This window comes from Salvia splendens, chromosome 12 (genome assembly GCF_004379255.2).
Source record: "Salvia splendens isolate huo1 chromosome 12, SspV2, whole genome shotgun sequence".
NCBI classification, from domain to species: Eukaryota; Viridiplantae; Streptophyta; class Magnoliopsida; order Lamiales; family Lamiaceae; genus Salvia; species Salvia splendens.
Window position 1 is genome coordinate 10,642,267 of NC_056043.1, and position 15,274 is coordinate 10,657,540.

The window sequence follows — 15,274 nt, forward strand, 5'->3', positions numbered from 1 at the left end:
TGGGTAGAAAATCTCCCTCAAGTCCTATGGTCCTACCGAACTACACCCAAAAAATCCAACGGTGAAACTCCGTACAGTCTGGTGTACGGCACTGAAGCCGTAATTCCGGTTGAGATCGGCGTACCCAGTCCCCGAACTCTAAATTTCTCCTCAGAAATGAATGATGACGGACTGAGAGCCGAACTAGATCTGGCCGAAGAAAGAAGAGAATTAGCCTGCATAAAAGCAGCCAAGTACAAGGAGCAAGTAGCCCGGTATTATAACCAAAGGGTGAAAAAGCTGTAATTTCAAGTGGGAGATCTTGTCTTGAGAAACAACGAAGTAAGCCGAGCAGAAAAGCTGGGCAAGCTCGAACCCACATGGGAAGGTCCATATCGGGTGTCAGAAGTCCTCGGCAAAGGGTCTTACAAATTGACTCACATGTCAGGAGAACAAGTACCCCGAACATGGCACATTTCCAACCTCAAGAAGTTCCATTTGTAAGAGACAGTCCGATCAGTCCGTCTTGTGTCTAGTTCGGTCCTAGAGGTATGTGTTTTCTTTGTTTTTTTACTGTCTATGTGCTTTTTGTTTGTCTATGTGCGTCTCGTTCGTTTATGTGCGTCTTGCTTGTCTAGGTGTGTTTTGTCTGTATATGTGCGTGTCGTCTCTTACAAATGTTACTGAGGTATCTTGTTCTTCAAAGGCTGATCCCCTTTTTAGAACATATATAAGCCAACGATTGTGAGTCCAAGCTTCTAAGGAGGATACAAGACCACAATTCAGCTTAAAAAACAAGCAGTTCGTCTGAAACGAACTGCAACAATAAGCCAACGATTGTGAGTCCAAGCTTCTAAGGAGGATACAAGACCACAATTCGGCTTAAGAAACAAGCAGTTCGTCTGAAACGAACTGCAACAAAGGGAAAGTCCGATCCACGCGATAAAACTCGCCGAATTAGGACAAGGGAAAGTCCGATCCACGCGATAAAACTCACCAAATTAGGACACAAGCTTAGTCCGGTCAAAGAAATTTACTTCATAAGACCAAAGACGAGTCCGGTCAAAGAAGTTTACTTCATAAGACCAAAGACGAGTCCGGTCAAAGAAGTTTATTTCATAAGACCAAAGACAAGTCCGGTCAAAGAAGTTTACTTCATAAGACCAAAGACGAGTCCGGTCAAAGAAGCTTACTTCATAAGACCGAGGACGAGTCCGGTCAAAGAAGTTTACTTCATAAGACCGAGGACGAGCACGATGAAATTTTTTCGCTGAGCTGTAAAATACGCAGTGATAGAAGCGAAATGAAGATTTCATTTATTAAAACTTGTTCGGCATACAATTCTGCTGCCCTACGAGAAGGCGTTACGCCATTACAAAGGACTATTCTACTGTCCCTGGTTGCTAAAGTTGAGCCATCTATTCACAAAATCCTCGTGAAGCCGAGTTCGGGCGTTCTCGGCAGCTGAAGAATAAGCAGGTCGACGAGATGCTCTAATCGACCTACCGCCTCTTCCCTGAGCCCGAGAAGCTCTAGCACCTCGGCGGCGAAGAGTCTCTTCACGAAGCATTTGTTGATCTTGCTCACTCATAATCACAGCTCCTCTACGAACTTCAGTCCGTCCTTGTCTTGACGTTTCCGGTTGCTCCTGAGTCCGTTCTCGTCTTGACGTTTCCGGCTGTTCCTGAGTTCGTTGCTGACTTGGAGTAAGATTTTGAGCAAGTGAATCAGGGGTTTGAGCTGGAGTGTGACCATCTGTTGACGGGATATGCCTAAGGAATCTCTCGATTGAGGGACGCCGGGAAAGAATGATGTCGTACCGAGAAGCCCAGCGCCGCAATGATTTCACGACTTGTTGGCAAGCTGAGCTCTCCAGCGCATTGTTCCTCCGGAGTACATGATATTCCTCCCACAGTTCGTCAACTCGTTCCTGAACTTCAGAGATGGTCATTCCCCCGCGCCTGCAGATGAAATCCTCATACGCAGTCCTCTCAGCGACGGCGGTATTCAGCTCGGCCTCCAGATCTTTCTTTTCGGACTCTAAGTCCTTATTGTCGGCCTCCAGCTTCACTGAACGAGCCAAGAGTTCGTCATTCTTCACCTGGTCAGCTATGGCTCTTTTCTCAGCTTCGTCTAAAGCCGAAGAGTACAGCCGCTTCCAGTGAAGTACCTCCAGCTCCTTAAGAGTTCAGAATATAGAGCAGCTATGTCAGTTCGGCATTTCAGATTACGGAGCAGGTAGTAAACCACAACAGGAGTAAAAGAGAGTACGAAAGGCTATACGAAGACACAAGAGCAGAAAGAAGAATTTTTTCATTCATAAGAAAATTTTTTTTTCTACACAAGGGCTTCAAGGCCGTTTTACAAGAAGGAAGAAACTAAACTAAGAGAAGGGAGACGAAATCATACTCCGCCAGCTTCGTCTCCGCCTTCTCGGTGAGGTTCAGCTTCCTTCTCCTTGTCTGCTTCAGCTTCAGCCTCGGCCTCCCTGCTCTCCCCAGCCTGCTCGGCGCCACTGTAGCCGATCTGCTGCGCCTCCTGCTCGGCCTGCTCATCGCCGGTCTGCCGCTCATACTGCTCGGTCTCACCCTCTCCATGGAAAATTGGAGCGGGTGAAACTGACCCTATGGAGGCAAAGATAGCCTCCATGTTCTCATCGCGGTCAGCTCGGCAACTACGAACTTGGTCTGCAGAAAGCAGGACCGAGGACGAAGCAAGCTCCTCAAGCACCGGCAGACTCTGAAGCCGAGCTGCTATCTCTCGGCCGTACAGCGGCAGGATGACTTCGGGACCCTGCTCGGCTTTATCGGTCATCAGTTTCAGCAGATCACCGACAAAGGCTGAAAATTGATTGCTCAGAAAGAGTTTCTCCGCGAAAGCACGGAGAACCTCCCCTTGGGCAACCACGGCGGCAGCATCCCTCCGTTTCGTCTGCTCTCGCTGGATGACGAGCTGGTTTTTGGCAAACTGAGCTTCATCTTGGGCCGAAATCCTAGCAGCTCTGGCTTTCTCAAAGTTTGCCTCAGCCTGCTCGGCCCGGTGACAAGCAGCAGCCAACTTCCTCTGCATCTCAGCATAGTCGTTGGACGCTTTGGAGAGTTCAACGGCGACGAGCTTGGAGAGCATATCGTTCCTCTGAAAATGGAAAAAGCAAAAAGTCAACAGAGGGGCCACAAAAAATACAGGAAAAAAGCAAGGCCAGAAAATCAAGAAGAGAATTCACCTCGGCGAAGTCCGTGGGCCATAAAAAGGGCTCACAGATATGTTCCGAAGGAGGCGCCAAGACCACGTCTTTCTCTGGCGCTCTCGGGGGCTTCTGGGCCTTCCCCTTCCCCTTTGCCGAAGTCGACTCCGGCTTCTTCGGATCCGAAGAGGTTTTTTGCCTCTTCGGAGTCCTCTCGGCATCAGACGCCGAGCTGGTGGTTTTCGGCCTCTCCGGCTCCTTGGACTCCGAAGATTTGCGGCTCAGCTTATTCAATATGTTCACTACCGAAAAACAAGGAAACAAGGTTAGTTTTCGCCGCTTAAGCAGTAAGGCATAAAAAAGAAATCCTCACCCTCAGTCTCTTCGTCCGAAGACGAGATATTGAACACGAGGTCGCCCTTGACGAGCTCAGTTTCCGAGTATTGTTTCCTAATCATAGGAATCTTATTGAGCTCGCCCTCGAGCTCGGCCAACGGTTCTAACCGAGGATGGGGAATCACGGACTTCGGCCCTCTCCAAGGAAAGCCCGGAGCCGAAGTCCTATTATAAAAAAAGAAACGGTTTTGCCATTTCGGCCACTTGGTTTTGCAGAAGGCCCTAAAAGGCTGTAAGGGGATCAAGTAAAACCAAGATCCCTTCCTTTTAAACTGGAAAAAATTAAGGATTGCCCGCAGAGACAGATCCTTATCTAGCCTACGGAGTTCGGCAGCAAAAGCCGACAAGTGCCTCCAAGAATTCGGAGTCACCTGACCTAAAGGGAGTTGAAAAAAATCAAGAAGCTCTACAAAAGGTGGGGGAAGAGGGAAACGAAGCCCGCATTCTAAGCAGGCTTCGTAAACGGTGGCATAACCCTCCGGCGGGTCGTTAGCCCTATGATCATCGTCGGGAACCACCGTCTTCCCCCCGGGAAGAAGATATTTTTCGTGTAGAGATATCACGGTGTCCTTACTCAAGACGCTGTGAAAGTATTCTACAGTCTTCTCCCCGGACTCTTTCCGGCTAGAAGACCCCTTGCCCCCTTTCCTACCGCTACCTAACTCAGAAGAAGAAGAAGAAGACATGGTTCTTACTCTTTGCAAAATCTGAAGAAATTCTGAAGAAATTCTTGAAAGCGGAAGGAAATTTTTACGCAAAAGAGAGAGATTGCAGAAGAAGCAATAGCAAAAGTATTCAAAGGATGAAGAAAGGGCGTATTTATCAGATTCGGAGAAGATTTCAAAATCATCGCACCGTTTCGAATCCCACCTTTTTAGGATTCAACGGCCGGATTTTACTGTCGCATTTAATGCAGTCACGCGCAAGGCACGTCCCCTGACGTCAGCCTCCCCCGTACCTTTATCAAAATGCCGAAGTGACTCGCTTCGCCGAAGTGATTCACTTCGTTTTTCGGGGGGGGTAGTGATGGGGTACGGACTAAACAAGCCCAACAGCAGTGACAGCCCAAAGCCCAAGGAAGAGTATCAGTTCGGCATTACCAAAGAGTTCGGCCCCAGCCTACAGCTCGGTAAAAGCCGACCAATCAAGCTCTACTCTCAGATCGGCAAAAGCTGCTCGGCAATAGTTCAGCAGTTCGGTCTCAGTATTCGACCGAACTGGGAGATAGTGGACCCATGCAGAACCTCCACGACCTCCACTACACGATCTATTTAGTGGTGGACCCATGCAGGATCTCACGACATCCACGACATCCACGACATACTTAGTGGTGATGTAAGCCACGACCTAGTTAGTGGTGATGTAAGCCACGACCTAGGTAGTGGTGATGCAAGCCACGATCTTAGTTCAATGTATAAATAGAACTTAGATCAGATAGAAGAGAGAGCTCTCTAGACATAAAAGATCATATAGCAAGTTTGTATTGTAAGCTGTAGAAAAGAGATCAAGCAATACAAATCTGCCCTCTTTTCCTCCCGTGGACGTAGATTTACCTCAGTAAATCGAACCACGTAAATCTCTGTGTCGTGATCTGCATTTTCCTGCATTCATCACCATCAAAAATTCGCCAAACCATCAGAATGAGAACTCTTCTTATTTTGGGAATGTGATAACCATTTTCAACGTTTGAATTGCAAAGATATACCGTGACACCTTCTTGATGAATGAAATCAGTTTCTATATAAGTTCAAACAGTTGAGACAACGATTTTTTTTTTAAAAAATGGTACGATTAAACTTATTGTCAATGTATTAACTTTATAAGTTCATTTTAGTAGAGAGTGGTTTCCTTTGAAAACTTGTTAAAATAAGAACTCTAAGAATTGAATATCATATCAGTTCACTAACAGTAATATTAGTTGGCATCATAAAACCTATCAAATCCTATTATTGAACTAGGAGTTGATATTTATGAATTAGGGAACTTGTATTACGTGAGGAACTAATATATTTTATTATATCAACTGATATTAATGTATTTGCGAACTGATATGGTTCTGTATTCTAATTTTAAGAAAAGTTCGAATATGAACTATCTCCCATTTTAGTATTATCATATTTGCATAATAAGAGGGTCAGAGAAAGGCTGGATGTGGTGTGATTGCTCGAGATTTTGAAGGGACAATGGAGGCGGCAATATGTGGTCAGGTGGGAAGATTGGTTGACCCAACTATGGTCGAGCTTCTTAGCTAGAGAGAGGTGTTGAGTTGGGTGGTGAGGGTATACAAAAAGGTGAATCATTCTTCGGGATAGTGGTGGAATATTGTCGTCAACTTTGGAAAAAGGTCTTTGAATCCTCTATGAGATTTATAACACGATCAACGAATCATATTGCCCATATGCTTGTCCGGACATCATGTTCTATAGTTAGTAATAGTAAGCTTTGATTGGATTGCATTTCAAATTTTATTCTTGATGTAATCGTTTTGAATTTATGTATAAAAGTTACCTTAAAAAAGTTAAAAGGCTGAAATGAAAGTTGTGACTGGGCCCTGGCAATTTATATTAGAAGATTTGCGCAATCAGGGTTTTTTTTTTGTGAGTTTGATTTTTTTTGCAAAATTTCAAAAAATTGAGACCAACATAACCGATGTGATCAATTCATCTCGCTAAATTTTGGAGCCCTATATTATTTATGTAGCTATGTTTCAACTGATATCTTATATGATTTTATACCTTCCCCTCGATTAATTATCTAAAACCTACGTCGTTTCAAAAGTTTTTACTCCATGCGTCCCTAAAAAATATGAATATTTGATTCAGCACCTGAAACTTGATTAATTCTATAAAAAAATGTCGTGTAGCTATCCAATTCGTTTGTTCGCTTCTTTGTGAATAGATTAAGATTTTATTAAAAAAATACTAAACTTTCTTGCGAGTAATGATATGCTACATATACCTTATGCGAGCTCCTTATGTAAGCACCATTCTCGTTTGATGCACGTTTAATATTGTTCGTTTCGATTTATATTTAGTTTGATTCTAGTACAATAAAAAATATTATTGAATTTTTTAATTTTGCAAAATTCATAAAAATGAAAGTTCGATTGCTCCTTTTCTCTATAATTTCAAATAAAGTAATAAAATAACAAATCAAACTTTGATTTTTATGAATTTTGTAAAACTAAAATTATCAATAACATTTTTTAATGTACTAGAATCAAACTTAACGTGTTAATCAAAACGAACAATACTAAACATACATCAAACGAGAGTGGTGCCCACATAAGATATATAGCATATCATTCCTCATTGTCTATATATGCGTTGTTTAAAGTATTTAGCATTTCAAATTTTCAAGATTATACTAGTAAAAATCTGAAATTATTTTGAATATTAATTTAGAAATAAATCATGGAGTGTATATTTGAACTAATTGAATAATACTTCAAAGTTAGAAGTATAATGAATGAAAATATTAATTAATAAATCATGTCATTAATGGGTCAAAAATTTTGACTCATTTAAGCGGTCTTCGGATATAAATTGAAAAGAGTCAGCAATTAAGGATTAATATTTAATACGATGGAGCAATATTATTTATATATTAAAGTTTAATGATCATTTAAACATACTCCAAAATAATACACACATAATGTATGTGTAATGTATAATGTGTGTGGGGCATTTAGGTGCAGTGGTATATGGTATGGATTTGACGAAGAGATAGATAGTGAGAGCTGCTAATTAATAAAAAAATATATATGAAGTTGATAGCTGCCCCTAATTAAAACCCTTTGTCATAATGCTAGGACAATTATTTGAATCCGTATTTATCTTTCTTTACTCCCATTTATGCCCATGTTTCTTTGACTACCTCTCTCTCTCTCTCTCAAACTTCAAACTATATTTTCTTGCTTTCTGATTAATGGCTCATTATTTAGCCATGCCTCTGCTTAATCAAGAATCTATCTATACTTAATGGTGCATGTCCACAAAGTTTGTCCATTTAAGAAAAAATTGTTTCTAGATATGATGTACAAACATTTCGAATTCATTAATATTGTAAGCTAGACAGATTTTGCAACAATTGAAAAATAAAAGTGAATGATTTTGCACTTCAAACTTAAAATAAACCAAGGTATTCATTGATGTCCGAATTTAGACCTTCGAAATTGAAAGGTTGCTGAAAGATAGATGGAGTAATGCTCTGTAAGTTTTACCCTTTTCCAGGTGCAATGATGCAAAAAAATTTTAAAATGTTGGTAGAGATCATAAACTTCCTGTTTCAGCAATTGATCTCGTCTAATTTAATAAATATAAATTTATCAAAAATATATAGTTATATAATTTCATTATTTCAAAATTGTTAATAATTAGAGTTTCCTTTTAGAACATTTCAATAATTTAGTATTGATAGTGAATTTGACTTTTCCAATTTTACTTTGTACTATAAAACTCGCTATAAGCATGGGGCACGGCCCAAGTTGGATTCTATAATGCTAAATCAAATTATATGGCCCACGAGCCCAAAACAAAATAGATTGGCAACGTGCTCGATTGATAGCCGATAAAATTCAAATTCTACTAATTAATTTTTAATTGCTACGATATTGCGATTTTACTGAAATCTGTCAAAAGGTTATTTAAATCAGTATATGTGTTCTATAAATACAATAATGAATTTTGCGGTATCATTTACAAATTTTATTTGGATGACTTTAGTCCACATTATATGATATATAAAATAAACCTAAGATACCATGAAGCTAGAATCACTACCATATTATGACTTACTAATACATATCACATAATACAAGTACATGGAATAGGGTACTACTAGAGTTTGTAGTATGTATATAGAGAGAGATGTTGTGCTATAGGTAGACCGATTCTTAAGTACTACTCCTATATAAGTATAACCAAGAACAATTATGATCCATTTAATCAAAAGATAAACATCCTAGATTATTCATAGGGTAGTATAATAAGGAAAAATCTTCATGCGGTTTTGTTTGGAAAGAAAATGTAGGGGGCCGGTGTTGATGGGGAAGAAAAGACCATTCGTTTGCCATGCTCATTTCTCTGTTGCCAACATCAGATTCAGAAGCCTGCAATTTCAATATGGTGAAGACACATCACGGAAGGGGCAAAACAACTGTGTGTGGTATTACTCCGATTTTGCCAAGTTGAGAACAGGGGAAAGTGCTTGTTAAGGATGAACTCCCTAACCTCGGTTCAATTCCTCCGTGAAGTCGCGGGAACATTTGCCCGACGATCAAACACGACAAGAACTAGGGTTTTGATGAAGAAGAAAGTAAATTGTGTTAAAATAATTTATTCCGTAAAGAGTGAAATAAAATACACGCATATTTATACCTAGGACCCTAGGATTGATTCGACCTGCGATCCGGGAAAGAATCAACGAAGAAAACCCAGAAAGGAGCCCGCTCGACGCTAAAATAATTAAAATAACAATAATAATTCTTAAAATACTAATGTCATGAAATATAAATAAACCAACTAAAATAAATATTAAACTCTCCGCCTCAATGCTTGGCAAAATCGGCAAAGTGATTCGGTTGGCGTCTCTGACGGCGTGACCGGTCCTTGGCGATGGTTCTCTCCGGTTCCTTGCTGCTTCTATCCACTGTATCAACGGCACTCTCTTCCACCAGCTGCTCCGGGCTGGTCTCCTTTAGGCGAGCCGAGGGTTGCACCGTAACAATTCCCCCCTCCTTAAGAGCGTCCTTGTCCTCAAGGAGCAGTTCCGGAAACCTTCTACGCACCCATGTCTCGCGGCTCCCAACTCGGTTGATCTCCTCCGTCATCGCCCCATTCCAGCAGCAACTCCTCGACAGCAGCGCCTTCGCGCCAGACCGTTCGGCGGTCCAGCACCTTAGACGGGCGAACAATCGGCCTGCCATGTGCAAACGCCGGTGACAAAGCTTCCGCCGCGTGGCTCTCACTGGCGATAAACGGTTTCAACAAACTCACATGAAACACCCCGTGCACCCTACTCCCTTCAGGCAATTTTAGACGATATGCAACCTGTCCTATTTGCTCCAACACCTCGAAAGGACCATAGAATCGTCTAGCTAGTTTCGTCGACAACGGCCTTGCGACCGAATGTTGCCTATACAATTGTAGCTTCAACAACACCAGCTCCCCGACCTCGAATTTCACTTCACGGCGATGTTTATTAGCTGCCGCTCTCCCGCTGTTGCGCCCGCTCCAAGTTCTTCCTAAGCATCACAATAAACTCCCATCCGCTGCCTTATCATAACCGCCACATCCGGGGGCGTTGCTGCCGACGTGGCCGCCGCAATTCAACGCCAACTCCGCCCAAGGCAGAAAATTAACCCAATTGGTCTGTCCGCCACAAACGCCCTCAAATATTGTTCCAGGCCACGGTTCCGCACCTCCGTCTGCCCATCCGGTTGAGGATGATAGGCGGTGGAGAAATTGAGCTTCATAGCACTCAATCGCAGCATATCTTCCCACACCTCATTCAAGAACACCGGATCTCTATCTGACACTCAATCGCAGCATATCTTCCCACACCTCATTCAAGAACACCGGATCTCTATCCGACACCGATGTCTTCGAAAACCGTGATGTTTGACCACAGTATCAATGAATACCGAGGCCACCTTGTTAGAGGCCCCAGTTTTGTACTCAATCTGGAACTTGTACCCCATTAACTTCCGAGCATAAAATTGTTGATCCGGTGTCTGTATAATATGCTGAAAAAGATCTTTTAAGCTCTTATGGTCGCTTCTAATCACAAACTCCCGACCTAGCAAAGACTGGCGCCATTTCTGCACTGCATCCACAATGGCGTAAAGTTCCTTGTGTTATGTAGAGGAAATTCGCCGCTTCGGGCCTAGCTTCTTACTGAAAAATGCCAAGGGGTGCCCATCTTGAAGCAAAATGGCGCCGATTCCAAAATCCGACGCGTCAGTCTCCAAGTAAAAGTCCTCGTAAAATCCGGCAATCGAAGAACCAGTGCCGTTGACATTGCTTCCTTTAAAGGCAAGAAACTCGCATCCGCTTCGGTCGACCACAGGAAGGAGTCCTTCTTCAAAAGTTCTGTGAGTGGGGTCGCAATAGATGCATAATGCTTCACAAAATGCCTGTAGTAACTCGCTAGACCCAAAAAACCGCGGAACTGCCGGACCAAGGTAGGCACAGGCCACGCCAACATTACCTCAATCTTGGAGGGGTCTGCCTTGAGTCGACCGTCTGTAATAAGGTGTCTGAGGTAGGGGTTGGAAATTATACCGAAATACCGTAATACCGGACTTACCGTACCGAAAAAATATTGAAAATACCGATTTTTCAGTATACCGAAGTTTCCGGTACGGTATGATACCGTACCGCAGTGTTTCGGTACGGTAACGGTATCATTTTTTCTATACCTTGGTATACCGCGGTATACCGAATCCACGGTATTCCGGTATACCACGGTATACCGAAACTTCGGTGTATACCGAATCCACGGTATACCGGTATACCGTGGTATATCGAATATTCGGTATATAACGAAGATTAAGTATACCGTGGTATACCGATATACCGATATATATATAGGGTTGTGATCATATTAAAAGCAAAAGTATCATTTTATCATTTGAAACTATCATTTTATCCCCTCAAACTATCATTTTATGATGCAAAAGTATCATTTATCATCCAAAAAATCTAAAACTATCATTATTAAACAAAAGTATCATTTTATCATTTGAAACTATCATTTTATCCCCTCAAACTATCATTTTATGATGCAAAAGTATCATTTTATCATCCAAAAAATCTAAAACTATCATTATTAAACAAAAGTATCATTTTATCATTTGAAACTATCATTTTATCCCCTCAAACTATCATTTTATGATGCAAAAGTATCATTTTATCATCCAAAAAATCTAAACTATCATTTTAAAACAAAAGTATCATTTTATCATTTGAAACTATCATTTTATCCCCTCAAACTATCATTTTATGATGCAAAAGTATCATTTTATCATCCAAAAAATCTAAACTATCATTTTAAAACAAAAGTATCATTTTATCATTTGAAACTATCATTTTATCCCCTCAAACTATCATTTTATGATGCAAAAGTATTATTTATCATCCAAAAAATCTAAAACTATCATTATTAAACAAAAGTATCATTTTATCATTTGAAACTATCATTTTATCCCTTCAAACTATCATTTCATGATGCAAAAGTATCATTTTATCATCCAAAATATCTAAAACTATCATTTTAAAACAAAAGTATCATTTTATCATTTGAAACTACCATTTTATCCCCTCAAACTATCATTTTATGATGCAAAAGTATCATTTTATCATCCAAAATATCTAAAACTATCATTATTAAACAAAAGTATCATTTTATCATTTGAAACTATCATTTTATCCCCTCAAACTATCATTTTATGATGCAAAAGTATCATTTTATCATCCAAAAAATCTAAAACTATCATTTTAAAACAAAAGTATCATTTTATCATTTGAAACTATCATTTTATCCCCTCAAACTATCATTTTATGATGCAAAAGTATCATTTTATCATCCAAAAAATCTAAAACTATCATTTTAAAACAAAAGTATCATTTTATCATTTGAAACTATCATTTTATCCCCTCAAACTATCATTTTATGATGCAAAAGTATCATTTTATCATCCAAAAAATCTAAAACCATAGATTCTTGACAACTCCAACAAGTCTTGACAATCACATCATTTGTGATTCCACAACTAATAGCTTAGCTTATTCTACTTAACTCTTTAGACTTATGTGACCCAATGGGAATCCGATTGATTACTGATAAATGATAAGTTTTATATATGTTGAGAAAGGAAAAACCATATTAATTTAACACGACACGTGATACCTCAATGTGTTACTATAATGCTATATTGTTATTCGAAATTAAGGGAAAAAGAATGAATTGAATCAAAGTACCATAAAGTAACATATTTTTATTGAAAAGTGACACCGTCTTCTACGCCATAACCATCGCCCATTTACAAATAATAATATGATTTGATTAATGCTTAAGTATTTATATTATTTTATCTCTTTTTATGTACTCTAACTTCTCTATTATTCAAAATAGAATCAAATGGGCAAACCCTGTTAATTTGAATGCTATGAACAAGATTTGATTGTGACGAAGTTTTATTGTTTTGGGCTTTTTTAAATAGTTGAACACTTGAATTGTTATTTTAAATATTTTGGACACAATAGGTTTTTTTCGGTATACCGTTACCGTTACCATACCGTTATTATGGCATACCGTTAAAAACGGTATACCGAAACACGGTACGGTATACCGTAATAACGGTATGGTAACCGGTATCAAAAAATATCATACCGAATTTCTGGTATACCGAAATTTCGGTATACCGAAAATTCGGTACGGTATCGGTATTGAATTTTTTCATACCGTACTTTCCGGTACGGTATGCGGTATGGCACGGTCGGTACGGTTTACCGTACCGACCCACCCCTAGTCTGAGGTACTCGACCGTCGTACACGCAAAAGTGCACTTAGATAATTTAACAAAAAATGATTTTTTGTTAGGATCAATAATACCCCATTCAAATGACGGACATGGGACGACAAAGTGGGGCTGTAAATGAGGATGTCATCAAAAAAGACGATCACAAACTGCCACAAGAAAGGACGAAACAAATTATTCATGGCCGCTTGGAAGGTAGATGGCGCGTTCGTCAGACCAAACGGCATGACCAAGAACTCAAAATGGCCGTCGTGAGTTCGAAAAGTCGTCTTATATATATCCTCCTCGCACATCCTTATCTGGTGATACCCGGAACGCAGATCCAATTTGGTGAAAAATCAAGCTGATCCCAACTCATCAAATAGCTCATCAGTGGTGGGGATTGGGTAGTGATCGGGCATCGTCGCTGCGTTCAAGGCTCGGTAATCAATGCAAAAACGGAAGGACCCATCTTTCTTACGAATCAATAATACCGGTGATGAAAATGGGCTCTGATTGGGGTGTATGATTCCCGTGTCTAGCATTTCCTTAACCTGTCGTTCGATTTCCGTCTTCTAAAAATACGGATACCTGTAGGGTCGCACGTTGACCGGCTTCGACTCAGGAAGTAAATGAATCTTGTGGTCAAACAGGCGTTTAGGCGGCATACCCGACGACACCCCAAACACCTTCCCATGTGACTCCAATACCGCCAAAATCTCGTCCGGCAGCTCCCTCGGGAAGGAAGGAAGTCGTTGTTGCCTCGGGATCTGGGTCTCGCTGCGGTAACTGAATCAGTTCAAACACCTCTGCCTCGCTCTGAGAGTAAAGAGGCAAACCGTCACAATGACACCGCTTGGGCCAGGGGCGGCACTAGGTTCAACCGGATGTGCTCTCCATTCCGCATAAACTCCAACGTGCCTGTGTCGAAGTCGTTCGTCACCTGCCGGAGGGATTTCAGCCACATCCTTCCGAGAATCACATCTGGTCCATGTACTGGAAGAATGTGCAAGTCCACCAAGAAAATATGATTCTGAACAACTATCCGGGTTTGCTTGCTTGCCCAAGAGCACAATAGAGATTCCCCATTACCTACATAGACCCGAAAGGGTCGCACCTTCTGCAGAGGAAGCGCCAACTTTTCAGCCACACGGGGATGTAGAAAGTCATCCCAACTTTTCGCACCTTCCCTCCATCGCAAAAAATATGAGATATGTCTGCCATAACCAACTGATTTCCCTGCAAGTCCTCCTCCTCATCTCCAACGTCGTCCTCAGAGTCATCATCCATGCCCATACAGACCAAAAACTTTCCCCGACAATTGTGGCCCGCCACCCATTTCTCCGGGCAAAACCAACACAGCCCCAAACGCGATCGTTCCACTTTTTCCGCTGTCGTCAACCTGATCACCAGCAATTTGGAATATTCTGAGAATTTCTGCTGAGGAGGCCGTGAAGCCTGCTGCGGCGGGGCCGGCAACGCCAACTACTAAGGCTTCCCCAACTGGCGTTGTTCAAAACATCCCCCACTACGGCGTTGAAATCCCGTCGGTGTTTGGGATCTGTCGATGCAGCTATCGTACTCCACGGCCAACGCCATAGCTGCGGCCACCGAGGCTGGATGCTGATGACGAACCTGATTTTGACCGGCTGCGCCAGGCCTTCGATGTAAATAGGGAGGAGACTATATTCTGTGACCTCCCGAACGCGATTCAGCATATTCTCAAAGGAAGAATTGTACTCTGCCAATAAACCTAGCTGACACAACTTCGCAATAAGTCCAATAAAATTCTGAAAACACTGTGGATCAAAGCGCCAACGAACATCCTCCAGGAAGTCCGACCAATTGGTGTTAGAATTATTGTCTCTACAATTAAAAATCCATTCTGACGCCTGCCCCTCAAACATCATCACCACATAATGTAATTTGTAGTCATCCGGAGTCCCCATATGGTCGAAGTAATATTACACTCTCGATATCCAGTTGACTGCATCAGACCTGTTGAAGCACGGGGGTTTCATCTTCTCATAACGCGGGTTCTCTGAACGATACTGATAATAGCGGGGCGGGTCGGAATAACTCCCACCGTCTTGTCTGCTCCATGGGATGTCCCAAGCTGTCAGTTGCCTACCGACGTGCCCATCATGCCCAAGGGCCGAGTTATCCCACGCTGTCGGCTGCCTACTCCGATTCCA